This window comes from Ambystoma mexicanum, chromosome 5q (genome assembly GCF_040938575.1).
Source record: "Ambystoma mexicanum isolate Mex_15411 chromosome 5q, UKY_AmexF1_1, whole genome shotgun sequence".
NCBI lineage: Eukaryota > Metazoa > Chordata > Amphibia > Caudata > Ambystomatidae > Ambystoma > Ambystoma mexicanum.
The window spans coordinates 941,335,779-941,353,498 of NC_090933.1; the positions used below are offsets into that span (position 1 = coordinate 941,335,779).

At 48.0% G+C, this 17,720-nt stretch overlaps 1 protein-coding gene across 9 annotated transcripts in view; it reads right to left on the reverse strand.

Moving 5' to 3' along the window:
• UBR5 (ubiquitin protein ligase E3 component n-recognin 5) overlaps positions 1–17,720 on the reverse strand; it is a 2,447,509-nt gene that overhangs the window by 1,399,847 nt on the left and 1,029,942 nt on the right. The gene's annotated exons all lie outside the window — the stretch shown is intronic.

A 17,720-nucleotide genomic window follows, 5' to 3' on the forward strand; every position in this document is an offset into this window, starting at 1 on the left:
GTGTTGAGATAAAGCATTCCAGATTAAATAAATATTAATAGTGAAAACAGAAGACATTTTGATGGCATGAAAATGTTTCAGCAAGCAAAAAATGCTTATTTGTTCAAAAGGAATACATGTGAATGGAGAAAAAGATATACAAAAATGATGCTCATTTGGAATAGCGATGGTTATAACATGACCTTCTGTGCCATCAGGCAAGGATTCTTTAAACATCAGCATGCATATGAACTTCTGTTAACCAGGATTCTCCCAGCCAGTGTTTTTGTGGAGTACCTTCCAAAAAGTAGGCAATTATTTTCTACAACTTCACTAGTCTAGTGATATTGTCCGTGATTAAGCAGTTAAGGTCAAATCTTCAAAGCAGGTCTGAACAACAAGCGTTGGGACAGAAATCCATTTGGGGATGAGGTCCGAGGGGGGAGTGTGGGGGGGGGGGGGTCCTGCAGTCTTGTGTCCTGTTAGCATGGATTCCCAAAATCAACCCTGGGGGTGGTTTTTGGCAGATCAACCTATTATGGTGAACAGTAAAAACTGTATAGTCTAGCCAAACCTAATCAAGGAAGTGTTGTGGGTTGGTAAAAGGAGCCAGACTTGTTAAGGACATTTTGACTGATGCTTAATAAAATGATAAGAATAAGGCTTTCCCTACTACTAGAGGGTATAAAGGTGCTAGTCTCTTGTTAAATCCCAAATGAAATTTTCCACTGTCCAAACTAATTCCAACTGACCCTACCACTATGTTAACTAAATTAAATGGGACCAAGAGAATGTCACTTCTCCTGGATCCTTCTTATAGAAATGTATCTCATTTATTTCAAGGTTTATTAGTAATGTCTCTTTGAAAGGTCATTTAATTCAGTCAACACATACTTGGGTCTATCCCCTCTTTAGGGATAGGTCTTCAACAGTTCTCCTTGACCCACTATCTTATACTCTGGGTCTAAACTTGTAGGTCTTTCAGAGTCTTGAAAATCAGACTCTAAGTTTGGGTATGTCTTGTTCCCACGCGATCTTCCAACTCTCCAGGGGTTTCTCATTCTGATTGTCACTCCTTATCTCGCTCATAGGATATTTTGATTTCCCATTTGTAATTACTGTACTTAATCTCTGGCTTTCGCACACTTCTCTTGGTATTTGTGGCCAGTCTCTAACGACTTTCCTTTCAGTTTTGTTATTCTCCATCGTATTTCAACACTTCCAGTTGAACAGTTTTCTAAGCAGTATCTCGTTTCTTTCACTGTGACTAGTTCTCTTTTCATAACGAGGCCCCAGTGGCCTCTCGCTTCTCTCAGTTACCTCTTGCTCTGCAGGTGAACGAGGTAAGGTCCAGCACTGGCTAGGGTCCTCACCTAGTGCTTTATGCATCTCGTTGTCAGTCTTCCCGTTGTCACCGAATTCCAGTTCTCATTGCTGCAGGGTACAAGTGAGGACACTAGGGAGCATTACACACTCCTTACGGAGATGGTTATCTTCGGGCACACAATCGCTTCTACGTTGTTGCAAACGCATGGCTTAATGTTTGACTGGGGTCCTCCGCTACCTTGAAAGTCGCATGCTTAATGGCTCTAATGGGTTCCAAGGCGTGATGTCAGGGGAATTTCCACTGCTTGCGATGCATGCATTCTCATATTCTCTCCTCCTTTCCCCCCATCACTCACTCTCTCATTCTCATAACCAATCAAAAATCATTCTAGAGACCAAAATAATGCTCTACTAGACAGAAAGCTAGACAATAATTAAGGGTCAATGCTTAATGAAATATAAAATTGAATAGTTTATTTAAACTTCATAAAAATATTCTAAAACAATTTTTTTCTCAAGAACTTCACAGGTTTGTATTAATAAACACTCCAAAACGAACAAATGTGTTCCTTGGATCACAATGTTTGCTATCTTTGCTAAATTTATTGTAAACTCCTCCCAACATTATTTGTTCATTCCATTTAAACGAGCAGATCCAATTTGATCTCAAAATAATGTGTTGCATCACACTAAAGTATATTTCTAAACATGGTATCAGAAGGTAAATTATATCGAGTAAAGAATTTGAAGATTAGTCACCTAATATTCCAGGGCAAGTGCATGACCCTATAAGGACGTTGATGACCAGGGAGGACAGCAAGAAGGCCAAACTCAATATGGCCAAAGAACAGGCAAAAATCATTAGGCACTGTTATTTTATAGCACTAGCTACTTTTACTAACCAAATGTGGTAAACACGAATGTGCACACCAAAAATATAACAGTAAAAACTAACTGCTGCCACCAGCTTGTAGATAAAAGGAACCAAAAGTCCCATGTGTATAAACATGGGGTGATACAAATGTATCCCCATTGTACTGCACTGTAAGGAGCTGTGTGCAATGTTAAAAAGGAAGTTACTTACCTGTAACTATTGTTCTCCAGCATGGGTCTTAGAGTTAGACGGTTACTCCCCTTGAGAGATCGCAGACTGTAACCACAAGGAAAGTTTTAATGCGGGGTAGGATGGGAGGTGCGATAAGGAATACATGGGAGGAATATCCAGTCGAAAGAACGTTACCGTGGGTAAGTAACTTGTTCTTCGAATGGATTATGTCCTCCTACGTATTCCTCATCTTTGATATACTCCCAAAGCAGTTACATAATTTGGAGGAGGGAGTAAAATTCAAGTGATCAAATATGCACAGAGTGCAGTGCTGCTTTTCCAAAAACAGAAACTTGGCTAGTGGAGGAATCCAGATTGTAGTATTTCGTAAAGGTGTGTGCAGACAACCATGTGGCAGCTGCACCAATATCCTTTATTGGAACTCCCCTCTGCAAAGCAGATGAAGTTGCAACACCTTGGTCGAGTGAGCCCTTAAATGTTCTGGGGGGTTATGTATTGGTGTTGGGCTCTGACATCACATACACAGACACAGACCAGCTGTGGAGCCATATAGTTTTGTCCAGCTCAGCTTTATTGTACATATTTACAGCTATAAGGGATCCAGTTTCTCTTCATTTGTACAGTACCATCACTGGTAATCACAGGATACATAGACAGGTAAGTACATCGTCAGAGACCCACCGGCCATCGTTAAACACCCATCTCAGGCCCCCAACTGACATTCATAGAACACTCACAGACCCACTCAACATTCTCCTGAGCTGCTCATCATTCATGCATTAACATTCCAACAACATGCACTCCTGGCCAGTGACAATACAAAACTTGCATCATAACAGGGGTCTTTACCGGCCAGTCTGTAATATTCTGCAATTGTTAGAATAATCCATCTAGAGATAGTTTGTTTGGTGATGGCTAGACCCAATTGATGACCTGTATAGCCCACAAACAAATCATTCTGTCTTAGTTTTGGCAATCTGGTTATGTAAAATCTCAGTGCATGTATAGGGTCGAGTCTGAAGTCTTGTGGCAGAGGATAAAAGGATGGTAAAGTTGTTTTCAGAGTGATGTGAAATTCAGAAAGAACCTTGGTGAGTAAGTTTGGCTTCACCTTTAATACCACTTTGTCTTTATGAAAAACAGTATGAGGAGGCTTGCAGGATAAAGCATGTAGCTCACTCACCCTTCGGGCAGATGTTATAACCACTAAGAAAACTGTTTTCCAGGTAAGAAGTCTTAATGGACAAGAATGAGGAGGCTCAAAAGGAGCACCCATTAGAATGTTCAAAACCAAAATGAGATCCCACAGTGGGACTTGAAAGGGAGTCTGAGGATGAACATTAGATAAACCCTTTAAGAAATGAATTACCAGAGAAATCTAAAAATAGGAGACTTCCTCTGCAGTGCGCTTGAAAATGGAAAGCGCTGCTAAATAACCTTTGATGGTACCAATCTGGAGATCCAGATTTGCCGAGTGCAAAAGAAAAGATACTACTTGAACCACCATCACCATCTCTCATGCAATACACCATCGGTGTATTGCATGAGAAAGGGTCAACATTCTTGTCTCTCCACCAGCTGTAGAACTTATTCCAACGGCATAAAGATTTGGTTGCTGGCCTTCTGGTCAAAAGCATAACCTCCATTAAGTCATCCGGGAGGTCCAAATCCTTGTATCTCAGAAACCAGGCTGAGAGTCCTGGTATCCGCATGATTGAACTCTCACTCTCACTCTCGCACTTCTGGTTGACACCAGTCACAAACAGATACACTTGGTGTTCCCCCAAAGGGTGAAGATCTCTTGAAGGACCTCCAGAGTTAGTTCCCACTTGTGGGAGACTGCGCTCTGCCTGCTCAGAGCGTCCGCCGGTGTGCTTCTCTCCGGCTAGGTCAGCTGCCGATAGAGAGATTCCTTCTTGTATTGCCCAGAACCAGAGCTGTATTGCCTCTCTGCACAGTTGTCATGACCCTACACCACATCTTTTGTTGAGGTAGTATATGGCCACTGTGTTGCCATCATTATCAGGACATTCTTTCACCGTACAGAGGGCAGAAAGGCCTACAGCGCTAGTCTGATTGCCCTCAGCTCTAAAAGGTTGATCTGTAGTTTGGACTCTGATGGAGACCAACGAACGTGAGAGTTGCCAACGGCGAACCTCAGGTACTGTCTGAGCTTGTGATGGATCGGGACATGAATGTAAGCATCCTGGAGGTCCAATGATACCATCCAATCCTGAAGCTGGAGGGCCTGAAGGATCTGAGAAAGGGTAACCATCTTGAATGTGTCCTTCCTGAGGAACTTGTTCAAGTCCAAGATGGTTGTCAATCCTCCGTCGTCCTTTGGAATTAGAAAATAAGGATAGTATCAACCCTCGTTCCTCTCCGCTACAGGTACTGGTTCTATAGCACCTTTCTCCAGCAGGGTTGAAATCTCCTGCAAAAGGAGCAAATCCGGACCCTTCAAAGAGTTGTTCCCCGGTGGATGACTGAGGTTTTTGCAGGAAAAGGTAGACAGTAACCTTGGGCAACTGTTTCCAATGCCCAAGCATCTGAAGTAATAACCTGCCATTCTGTCAGATGCTGTGACAACCTACCTCCTATTGCAGTCTTGTGAACAAAGACCTCGGAGAGGTTTTGGAGCGGGTGACGCAGTGGCTGAACGTAAGGCAGCCTCCTGCTGTTGCGGTCTTAATACCTATAGCCCGTCCACCACAGGGGAATAGTCTTTGAGCTGGCTGTCCTCTGCCTTTTCAAAATGCGAAATAACCTTCCGAGATGTGTGCCAATGGAGGCCATCCGATATGAACTTGAGCTGCAGTCCATGTATGCAACCGCCCTTTGGAAATCAGTTATGCTGAGAAAAATGTAATTGAAGCAGCCAGCTCCCGAGTATATCTTCAGTGCCACAGCAGGAAGCTCTTTTAATGGTTTGGTAAATGAGTGGATTTCTAAGATCCTAGTTAAATTGTCTAATGCTAACATTGAGATGGACACACTATTAAACAACCTGTGTGCCGCTAAAAAATAAATAAAATTGGCATTGTAACTGGATCATGACCCTAAATAAGAGAGCGAAGTTCACTACTGCCATAAACTTGGAGCAGGAAGCTCATGGTGTGAATAGGACTGCAAAATACTTGATGAAGTTCAGGAGTAGATATCATCGTGACCAACTCCTGCGGCTCAGTCTAAACCTTTATCCGATGAAAGAGTTACTATTCATTCGACATCACGTAGAGGTCCAGAATAACCTCTGCAGATACTGTGCACAAGCACATGAATTAGTCAAACATTTGGTGATGGAATGCATATAGTTAACATCACAGCAAAGCGCATACTTGGCAAAACATGCACCAAAAAACAATGATTTGGAAACATGGTGGATGATAATTTTGTCTGGCGAAAACGTCATGCTAGCATGTGCGGTAATTGACTACCTTGATAAGATTTTCTAAAATAGAGCGGCTGATAAAGACTGACGAAAGAGGTATTATGTGTGGATCGGATGTCTATTAAGTGCATGTCTATTGTAATAAAGTAAGATTTTACATAAAAAATAAATAAAAATAATAGCGAAAGGACCTACCCATCCAGGGCGCACCTGTGGGGCAGTTTGGAGTTTGCCTTATTTCAGCTCCAAGGGATTTGGCCGCCGCCTTGGAAGTTTGCAGCTTCTACAAACTCTCATCAGCTTTATTCCCAAATAGATGTGTGCCATCAAAGGGCATGTTGAGAAGTCTGGATTGAATGTCTGGGGAAAATCCTGAATTCCTTAAGCAGGCAAATCTGCGAATCACTGTCCTAGCCGCCATGCCTCTGCTGACAACAGAGTCAAGATCAGTCTGGATGGATTCACACATAGCGTCCTTCCCATCCTTGACAATGTTCAAGAAACCGTCTTGTTCCTCCCCTTCGGGGATGTGGTCAGCCGCAATATAAATACAGTTGCAAAGGGTGTGGGTAAATTTCCCCAGCGTGCACGTAGCATTAGCAGATTCTAACGCCATATTATTGGCTAAGAAAACCTTCTTGGCCATGGCATCATATCTTTGATCATCCCTATCTTGTGGAATCGTGGGATAGGCATTTTGTCTACCAGAAGAGGTTGCCTGTACTACCAGGCTTTCTGGTGTTGGATGTTTTGAAAGGTATAGAGGATCAGAAGTTGAAGCTCTGTATTTGGCTGTTAGCCTCTTATTCACAGCCGGGACAACCTCTGGTGTTTCCCAGTTGGAAGTTGCCCTCCTCTGCAGAGCCCATGAAATGGGACAATTGGGTCTTCCTGGGGTCCTTTATCCAATATGTCCGTTAAATCGTCCTGTTCGAAAACAGGTGTGGGTCTGGACCATCCCATGACTCTTGTCATGAGTTGTCTATACGTGCCCTCGGCATGATCTCCTGGGTCTGCCTTACCAAAATCAATTTCAGGGGAAGTGTCTATACCACTTGCATCATGAAGACGGTCCTTCAGGTTTTTCAGACAAGACTCTTCCAATACGAGTTCCTCAAAGTGTCGCATATTCAAGACCAAATGGTCTCTTCTCCTCAGATGACTCTTCTGCATCTTCATAAATTAAAATACTCTGAGCGAGTTTGTGGAGTACAAATCTTCTCAAAAGAATGCGCTATAGACGTCATAATGGGAGCTGAAAGTTTTGAAATTGACGATGGCGACGGCTTCAACCAAACTGTCGACGGCTTGGAAGGTTTCCATAAAGTCATTGATGGCTTCAACATAAATGTTGAGGTCTTCAACAATAGTGTAGAAGGAATTTGTATATACGGCATCGAGGAGGTTGACACTCGTGGCGTCAATGGCTTGTCCTTCGATCTGGGTGTCGAGGAGGCATTTTTTGGGCTTGCCGTATGGGTTTCTTTCGGCATCAATGGCGATTTTTGGTGTTTCAAGGAGGCGCTCTCTCGACTTGAGGGATGTGATCACTCTCGAGGAGTTGCCACAGCTGAATTCGAAGACTCACGGCTCTTGTGCTTCCCAGGTGTCTTGTCTAGGGTATCGCCTCTAGGTGTTGTCGAGGGGGACAAGGCAGCATTCTTGAACACCATCATACTAACTGAATTCCTCTCATTAAGCCAGGGTACTATGTTTTGAGGGACAAACAACCCTTTCAGGTGAACTGGATGAGGAAGTGGACGGCAACCAATGGCGCCAATTTTTGCCATGCCTCAAAAGACTAGGAATGATGAGACCCACTTTGCGAACGGGAACAGGAGCGTTTAGGTTTTTTATAACGAGGAGACGAAGGCTTCAACTCGTCAGATGATTTACGTTTGGAGTGGGTAATAGATTTTTTAGGCTTCCCTCTGCGCTCTCTCAAGGCCTTGGCCGTCATCAACATACATTTGTCACACTCCGAACAAAGATGTTCTGACCCTAGACAACACAGGCAGATCCTGTGCGGGTCCGTCACAGACATTTGAACACTGCAATCCCAGCACTTTTTAAATCCGGAACGAGGAGTAGACAGAGCCGATAAAGAAGCCATCTTGTCGAAAACTCAATGAATTTTCCCAGAAAACAAAGAAAATCGAAGTATCACACAGAACCAAGCATTACATTACCGAAGCTGTGAAACGTGGAAAAACTGAACTGAGCAACGGGCGTTGCACAAGCTACTTATAACTGTGATGACTTCAAGACAGAGGCCTCCGAGGGACGACTCCTCGACCAGGCATCGAGACACAGCACCCTCTACTGAAGAAAAAAACAAATCAGAGGCAGTAAGCTGCATATTAGGAAATATCAAAGATAAGGAATATGTGGGAGGAGACAATCCATTCCAATAATTGTTACATGTAATTAACGTGTTCCTTCTCAGGCATGGGGTCTGGCATGGATTCACATGCTCATAAAGAACGAATACATAGCAGTACAACATTACACAACCAAAGGAGGAGGCAAGTCTCAACAGAAGCAATTACCACATGTACAGGCTCACCTGCAAGCGAACAGGTTGCGCAGCACTGCTTGGCTGACCCTAGACTCGTCCATGGAATCCCTGTCGATACAGTAGAAACTTGTGTGCGTGGACCTCCACATATCAGCCCTGCAGATGTCCAGCAGGGGCACACAAGACAGGAACGCTGTCATTGCAGCGATCGCTCTGGTCAAATGGGCTCTTGGATGGCCAGGAAGCAGTCAGTTTGGCAACCGATGACTGTGATAAAGCCAGAGTCTCACCAGAAGATGGAAGCCTTGGACGACTAGTTCAGGCGTCTTCTGGAAACTCTTCATGCCACATAGAACATCAGAGCAGGAGCCACATCCAGCGAGTGCAAAGTCCTTTCAGTCGGCGACAAAGGTTCCTGAAAGAACACAAGCAACACCAGAGGCTCATTGAGGTGGCCTTCCGACGAAGCTTTGGCATGAAGGAGTGCGTCCGCAGCACCACCCTTGTGTCGTGAAAAGTCGGATAAGGTTGTTAGCAGGACAGAGCCTGGATCTCACCTACCCTCCTGGCATAGGTGATGGCCACAAGGAAAGCAGTTTTCCACGAGAGGAACTTGAGAGGGGCCCAATGCATAGACTCAGAGCCCCCCGCCCCCATGAGCCTCGTCAGTACCACGTTCAGTTCCCAAGCTGGACAGGCGCATTCACCAGCGGGAACAAATGAAACAGTCCTTTGATGAACTCCTTGACGAGACGGTGGGACCAAAGAGAAGACTGTCCTGGAGACCTGGTGCATCGGGAGATAGCCGCCAGATGCACCTTGATAGAGGCGTGCGCCAACCCCGCCTTGGACAAGCACAACAATTACAAAAGAATCTGCGGGGCCGTGACCCTCACAGGGTTGATCTTCTGCGGCCGGCACCACGTAGCGAAACACTTCCACGTGTGCCCGTATGTTATGGGCCGCGGGCACAGATGGTCCGTGTGGCACAATTGGAAGCAAATTGCGCTGGTGTCTGTGGGCTCTCCTAAGATGGCATTGTGGAGGCAAGGTCTTGCTCCAGCTTCCTGCGTTGCTTTTTCCTGCCTAACTCCACCGCCTTGGTCACAGACAGCTTATCTGACTGCAGTGCGTTGCTAAACTACCAAAAGCTACATCCTGTGAGTGTCTGAAATTAGCTACGATCCGATACTTTCATTTCTGTACCTGCTCCTTACTCTAACCCGGTCATCTCTCCCATTCTGATTGGCCGTCACGAACAACCGTGATCCCGGTTCACGTGATCACCTAGACCTTCTTTCTGACATATCTATCCAGTTCACACAAGTAGGTAGTCATAGAACAGCTATTCTTTATAACAGAAATCCCATACCACATACACTAATTCCAGCTTGATCTGCAGGATCCTTCTGTTACTGCAGCCAATGCCATTATGTTGCCCTGACAACCCGCTTGGCGTTCTGCAGACCCGAAAGACTGCAAACGCGCAACTACGGACCCAACATCATTACAGCCAGCTGCCGAACCGGATGCCGGTTGGAAAGTACAAGTGGCATAGATGTATACAAAGACTTTATTAGATCTTCTGTAGTATCCTTTACACATTCTCATTCCTTTCCTTGAAAGTGCTGCTTGGTTCCCGCTCCACATCGAGTGACAATAGGGGTAAGCAGGATTCTTTCCGCTCTCACTCTCCTTTCTGTCCTGCTGTTAATACTTGATCTAAGCACTCTTCTTGCTTCTCAGCTCCTGAGGCAACACCAGATTTCGCAACAAAGTAAGGAAAGCCATGCTCTCTAAACGTCTTGTATCCTGTAGAAGAAACATCAGGGGGTGACGTCCGACCAAAAGGGTTTTCTTCCCCAGAGAGTTTCCCTGAAACCTCTCTTCCGACTTGCTAGTCATTCAGCAGGTAGGCAGAGGGTGACCAGGGGGATTCTTCTAGCATCCATCCCATCAAACTCCGCTCCAGGTAGGCGGCTTCCTTTATTTATAGTGCTTAAAAGTAAATCAGTGCGCTGAAATATATGTGGAGATTAACACCGTAGCACTTGAGAGTCAATGACGCTCTGGCCCTGGCAAGGACCTCCCTGCAGTCCACCAGCAACTGTACCCTCCGAGCCCTAAGGTTTAAGGAGCCAAGCCATCAGGTTCAGCAATCATGGGACGTGATGCAGGATTGTGCTTCCTTCTCTGGTAAGCAGATCCGCAACCAGTGGCAGCTTGACTGGAGGAGACGTTGACAGGGTGACAAGGTTTGGGTACCATATCTGCCCGGGCCACGCCGGGGTGACTAGGATCATCCTACATCAGAACCATTTGAGTCGATGGATGACTCGCAGGAGGAGAGGCAACGTGGGGGGAACGCATACAGTAACAGGCCTTCACACAGGAAGGAAAACGCGTCCCCCGTGCTGCTCAGCTGGTGGAACCTGCTGGAGAATTCCTGGCATTTTGAATTAGTCTCCGTCGCAAACAGATCGATCTGGGGTCTGCCCCATTTGAGGGCAATGTTGTCCACTTGATCCTGTCGAAGCTCCCACTCATGGCAAGAGCGCAGCTCCCTGCTGAGGGAGTCAGCAATGGTGTTTTTGACTGCCGCCAGGTGGAAAGGAATGAGGAACATTTCCTGGGTGATGGCCAGGTGCTACAAGTCCTACGCCTCTCTGGAGAGCGCTGGTGATCTGGTTCCCCCCGCTTCCTGATGTAGAACATCGTGGCCCCACCACCTGATTGCTTGACAGAATTCCTCGTCGAGAGTAATCTTGTCTGCAAAGCTTCCGGACACCTGAATCCAGTGATGCGTCCAGGAATCCTTTAAGGGGTCGCACCCGCAACCTTCAGAGTCGGATCAGGTAAATGCACAACGACATCAGGCTGAAAAGCGACTGGATGGACTGCACTGCGGGGATCTTCAGTGCCAAAAGCCACTGCACCTTCCCAGCAGGGCCGCTATCCTCTCTTCCGAGGGAGCCGCCGGATAGGTGACCATGTTGAGCCTGGTCCCCAGGAACAGCGTGTTCTGCAATGGCATCGAGCAGGACGTTGGATAGTTGACAGAGAACCCCAGATCCATCAGCAGCCGGACGGTCCTCAGTGTGTTCGATGGCTACTTCCCTTGACTTGGCCCGGATGAGCCAGTCGTCGAGGTACGGGTACACATGAATCCCTTGTAGATGCAGATATGCTGCCACTGGTGCCAGGCATTTCGTAAACACCCTGGGCGCTGAGTTCAGTCCGAAGGGGAGGGCTTACAATTGGAAGCGCCTTGACTGTGCAACCAAACGCAGGAAGTTTCGATGTTTCTCGTGAATGGGGATGTGGAAGTATGCGTCCTCCAGATCCAGCGATGTCAAGTCTCCTTCCATTTGGCCGAGCTCGTGCTGCAAAAGGACCATCCTGAATTTTTGGGACATGAGGTATTTGTTGAGGTGCTGCAGGTCTAGAATGGGCCTAAAGCGGTCGTCTTCTTTATCCACAAGTATCTGGAGTAGACTCCAGAGCCACTTTGGAACCAGCTCTACCGCCCCTTTCCTCATCATGGCCCGTACTTCATGCAGAAGCTGAGGGATGTGCTGTTCCTATCGGGCCATCGGAGGAATCAGCGGGCGCTTCTGATGGAATTCTAGAGTGTCCGTGGGCAAGAGCGTCCAGCACCCATTGGTCGGTGGAGATCTTTCCACACGCTGATGAAGCCCGTCAGCCAGCCTCCCACTGGGGTGCATGGGTGTGGGCCCGATGTTCTGGCGGGTTCAATCTTGCTTCAGGGCCTGCATGCCGCCTTGGGAGCAATGACGGCCACCTCCAACGAAAGCCTTGGAACAGCCTCCGTAGGTCTCCTGGGTCGTGGACTGGGAGGGTTGAAAGTACGAAGAGGACCCTCTGCCGCAACCTTTCGAGGATATGCCCAGCTTCCTGCCGGAGGCACAAAAGGAAGGGCGGTGTTGTTGAAGAGTGCCTAGGCCATGGGCTGTCTCTCTGTCAGTCTTAATGGCCTGCAACGACCTGTCGACAGCCTTCCCAAAGAGGTTGTCCCCGTCGAAGGGCATGTCGAGCACCCTCGTCTAGACGTCCTGACAGAAGTTGGTGGTTTTCACCCAGCCACGATGACTGAGGCAGACACCGTTCCCCATCTGTCGCAACCCTGTGCCACTGCGATTGCATGGTCCGATGCTAGCTCCCCCTCCTGGAGGATAGAAAGTGCCTCGACCTGCTTGTTGTCAGGTAGGAACGCCAGCAGAGTGGCCATCTTATACCACAGCTCCCTGCCGTACAGGGCCAGGATTGCCAATGCTTTAACAGTCAAGGTGGCCGACTCCACAGAGTAGATCACTTTTCTTCCCAGGACATCTAACTTCTTACCCTCGCTATCCGGAGGAACGAAGGTTGAAGACTAGGGGTTAGAATACTTCTTTCTCGCTGCGGCCGAAACCTGAGTCCAGGGAAGTCTGCGAACTTGGGTACCGACTCCGGGACCCAGTACTTTTTCTCCAGCCTATTCCTCTTGGCCGCGCCGTGGCCGGATTTCTCATCAAAGCTGGGCCCTCATCCAAAACGTCGTCCAGGAGAGGCACCGTCAAGATGGTCTTACTCTTGGGCCCCGCGCCGTTGGTATAGGAAACCTTCCTTCTTGGTCTTATCTGGTCGGGGCGGTAGGCCTACTGGGTCCACGTTGCTGCCGTCTCTGTACCCTTCGGGTTTTCTACCGTCGGCATCCCCTGCGTTCTCCTGGCCTTGTATAGGGAAACTTGGTCCTCCTCATTCGAGGAAGAAATATCCATGCCCTGTAGTACAGTGGAAGTGTCCTCCCATCCCCTTTTTTGCATCGTGAGGGGTTAGGTTTGGGCTTAGGGATGGCATCCTCTCTTCTGGTGTCTTGTCCACCGGCTTGGCTGAGGCCTCGCCCACTCCAGTGGTAGGGACACTCTGGGCATTATCGGGGCTACCTTGACTGGGTCAGCATTCCTGGCCTTCAAGGGGTGGCTGCCACAAACTCTAGCGTCTACGACTTCACCTGGGCCGCCTAGGCCTTCTGGGGCCGGTCTGTCGCTGTTTCCTGCGCCTTCTGTCTTATCTGGCTTTACTCAAAGCTTTGCAGGGTTAGCCAATTTCCTCTTCGAGGAGCAGATGGAGGCAGATGGAGCGCGCTCTGACCGTCACGGGACCCGCTTGCGCAGCGACCCCGGCGAAAACTGACTCTGGGTGCTTGGCCTTCTCTTGGGCCCACACGGATGGAGTGCCCTCAAAAGACTTAGGTCGCTCCTCGGACCGGCCGGTCCTGGATGAGGCATGCCCCTGCTTGCCGCACAGGGCAGAGCCTTGGCGCTGAGCTATGCCACCAGCCTACTATGCCGATCCTTCACGATTCGCTTGGGGAACCCGAGGGAGATTTCACAATCCACTCCCCTGTGATCCAGATGGACAGGAGAGGCACTGGAGGTGTTCCGTCATATACAAACATTCCGCAGTCCGCAGCTGGAGCAAAGCTTGAAAAGCAAACTCCACTCTCTCTTCTCTTCTTACATGGTGCGGAGTAAGCGTGACGTCCTCCTGGAATCTTCGATGAAACTTCCAAGATTCTTGCCCGTGAATGGCATTAAAATTCACCGGCAAACGGATCCCTGTTTGTCGGCCAGAGGAGAGAGAGCACAAGAGCTATTGGCCAAAAATAGAAAATGTTATCGAAAATAAGTGCAAAAACGTAGAACAGCTCACAAAGCAAAACACAGGGACTTGAACTTGCGGTAAAAATCTGAAGCTGGCTGCCAGAGGAGGGACTTAGGGAGAGGGCAGTCAGACTGGGGGCAGTATGACCCAGAGCTCAGCGATTGGTTTAGAGGAGAAGAACAAGTTACTTCTTACCTTGTAACGTTATTTCGACGGGATGTTCCTCCGACGTATTCCTCATCTTAGATCTTAGGTATCTCCTTCCAGCTCTGCTGGCCTCGGAAAATGTTTTCTCTAGAGGGCGCTGCGCGTCGACGTCCTCCGAGTCGATGTCCCTCGACAGCCGCCATATCGACGTCGACGTCATCCTGCCTATAAAGGCCGCGCGCAGCGTCCGTTGCTCAGTTCCGTTTTGTAGCCCACAATAATACTTTCTGGACTAACTAATCACCCTGAAGGAGCGTAAGCTGCAACAACAAGGGAAGTAGAACTGCGGGGATGGATGGGAGGGTCGATGAGGAATACGTCGGAGGAACATCCCGTCAAAAGAACGTTACAAGGTAAGAAGTAACTTGTTCTTCGAAGGGATTGTGTCCTCCGACGTATTCCTCATCTTAGATAGGCTCCCATAGCAGTATTCTATTATCGGAGGAGGGAGTACTGACTTCACGCTGTCTTCTATTGATGAATAGAATGCAGTACAGCCCTTCCAAACACTAGTCTCTTGACTGGAGGAGGAATCCAAATTGCAAAAACGTGTAAAGGTATGGACAGACGACCATGTAGCAGCCGCACATATGTCTTTAACCGGCACGCCTCTTTTGAGGGCCGATGAAGCTGCAATACCTCTGGTCGAATGAGCCCTAAGGTTTTGAGGTGGCTATTTCCCTGCCAGTTTAACATTCCAGAATGGCTAGAATGATCCATCTGGAAATGGTCTGCTTAGTTATTGGTAACCCCAGCTTGTGACCTGCGTAACCTACAAACAGCTGGTCTGCCTGTCTTATCCTGGCTAGTCTACTGATGTAAAAACTTAAAGCCCTCCTAGGGTCTAGCCTGTGTAACCTCTCTTCCTCTTTCCCTGGGTGAGGAGGAGGATAGAAAGATGGTAGGGTAATCTTCTGAGTGATATGGAATTCAGAAACCACCTTTGGGAGGAAATTAGGCTTCACTTGCAGGACAACTTTGTCTTTGTGAAATATTGTGTGAGGGGGTTTACAAGAAAGAGCTTGTAATTCGCTCACCCTTCTAGCAGATGTAAGTGCTATTAATAAAACAGTTTTAAGGGTAAGGAATCTTAACGAACAAGAATGGAGAGGTTCGAAAGGTGTACCCATCAGGAAAGTTAGTACCAAGTTTAAATCCCATAGGGGAATTTGGAATGGTCTTGGGGGATAAACATTGGTTAACCCCTTTAGAAACTGTATTACCAAGGGTAATTTGAAATAGGATGGTTCTTCCGCAGTACGCTTAAAGATGGATAGCGCTGCGAGATAGCCCTTAATGGTGCCAACTTGAAGGCCTGAATTTGCCAAATGTAGTAGGAAGGACAAAACTATTGGTGTACCACATGAAAAAGGGTCGATATTCTGTTCTCTACACCAGCTGCAAAATCTGTTCCAACGGCAGCGGTATAAAGACTTTGTTGCTGGCCTCCTTGCCAAAAGCAACACCTCCATAACATCATCAGGGAGGTCCCAATCCTTGTACCTCAGCCTTTCAGAAGCCAAGTGTGAAGGTTGAGGGTTTTGATGTCTGGATGGAGAACCTGACCTCCCTTCTGTGAGAGTAGGTTCTCTCTGAGAGGAAGTCGAATTGAAGGGCAGATGGACAAGTCTAGAAGGTCCGGGTACCACGTTCTCCTGGCCCAATCCAGGGCAATTAGGATCATGGTTCTCCGGAATCTTCTCAACCTCCTCATCATTTGAGGAATGACAGGGACCGGTGGGAACGCGTACAGAAGCGGAAACTCCCAGTCCACTATGAACGCGTCTCCCAGAGCTATTCTCGGGGGAAATTCCCTTGAGCAGAACAGTTTGCATTTCCTGTTTAGGCTGGTGCCGAACAGATCTACCTGAGGGGTTCCCCAAAGGGCGAAGATCTCTTGAAGGACTTCCTGAGCTAGCTCCCACTCGTGAGAGACTGTGTTCTGCCTTTTCAGAGCATCCGCTGTCAAGTTCTTCTCTCCGGCTAGGTGAACTGCCGATAGAGAGATTCCTTCTTGGATTGCCCAAAACCAGAGTTGCATCGCCTCTCTGCACAGGGGTAGTGATCCTAAGCCTCCTCTTTTGTTGAGGTAATGCATGGCCAACGTGTTGTCCGTCATTATCAGGACGTTCTTCCCTTGTACAGCTGGCAGGAACGCCTTCAGCGCAAGTGTGATGGCTCTCAGCTCTAACAGGTTGATATGTAGTCTGGACTCCGATGGTCAAGTCGTTGGCGTGGGCTCCCCACCCCGTGAGTGAGGCATCCGTGACTACTGTTATCTTCGGCCAGGGTTGCCAAAACTGTTCTCCTTTCAGAATGTACTCCTGACAGGCCCACCACTGAAGGTCTCGAGCCACCCTGCCGGGAACCTGAAGAAGATCTGTCATTCTCCCTGAGAATTGTGACCAATGAGTCCTCAGTGCCCACTGGAGGGATCTCATTCTCAGGCGAGCCTCTGGCACTAGGAAAATGCAGGATGCCATGAGGCCTAGCAACCTCAAAAAGTCGAAGGCTGGGAGACGTTGGGCATGTTGGAACTTGGTAACCATCTGTAGAATATCTTGAGCCCTCACCTCTGGTGGCAAGGCTTTTCTCAGGGAAGTGTCCAGGATCGCTCCTATGAACTGGAGTCTCTGCGATGGTATCATTTGTGACTTCTTTAAATTGAGGGAGAAGCCCAGTCTGTGAAGGAAGTGGCACACGTGATTTAGCTGGATCTGAGCTTGTTCCGGAGAAACAGCCCTGATCAACCAATCGTCCAGGTAGGGGTAGACGTGAATCCCTTCCCTCCTTAGACTTGCAGCCACTACCGACATTAACTTGGTGAAGACCCTCGGGGCGGAGGTCAGCCCAAATGGCAGCACTCGAAATTGATAGTGAGAGTTGCCAATTGCGAACCTCAGGTATTTCCTGTGTTTGAGACGGATAGGCACATGGAAATAAGCGTCCTGAAGGTCCAGAGATACCAACCAGTCCTGGAACTGAAGGGCCTGGAGGATCTGAGAAAGAGTGACCATCTTGAATTTGTCTTTTTCTGAGGAATTTGTTCAATTCTCGCAAGTCCAAGATGGGTCCAGTCCTCCGTCTTTCTTTGGAATGAGAAAGTAAGGGGAATACCAGCCCTTGTTCCTCTCTGCTACAGGTACCGGTTCTATGGCACCTTTCTCTAGCAGGTCCCAAATTTCCTGCAAGAGGAGCGGATCTGGAGCTTTCTGAGAGCTGATCCCCGGTGGATGACTCTGAGGTATACGTAGGAAAGGCAGGCAGTAACCTTGGGCAACTGTTTCCAATGCCCAAGCATCTGACGTGATAGCCTGCCATACCGCCAGATGTTGAGTCAACCTGCCTCCTACAGGTGTCCTGTGAGGGAAGTCCTCAGAGTGGTTTTGGGGCGGCTGATGCAGATGCCGATGGTAAAGAGGTACCTGCTGTTGCTGCGGCTTTTGAATATCTACCCCGTCCACCTCGGGTAGTTCTTCTTTGTCCCCTTTGAGCCGGTCGTCCTCTACCTCTTCCGAATGCGGAGTAGAAGCGAAAGGACTTGCCCCTCGCAGAGGTTCCTGTGG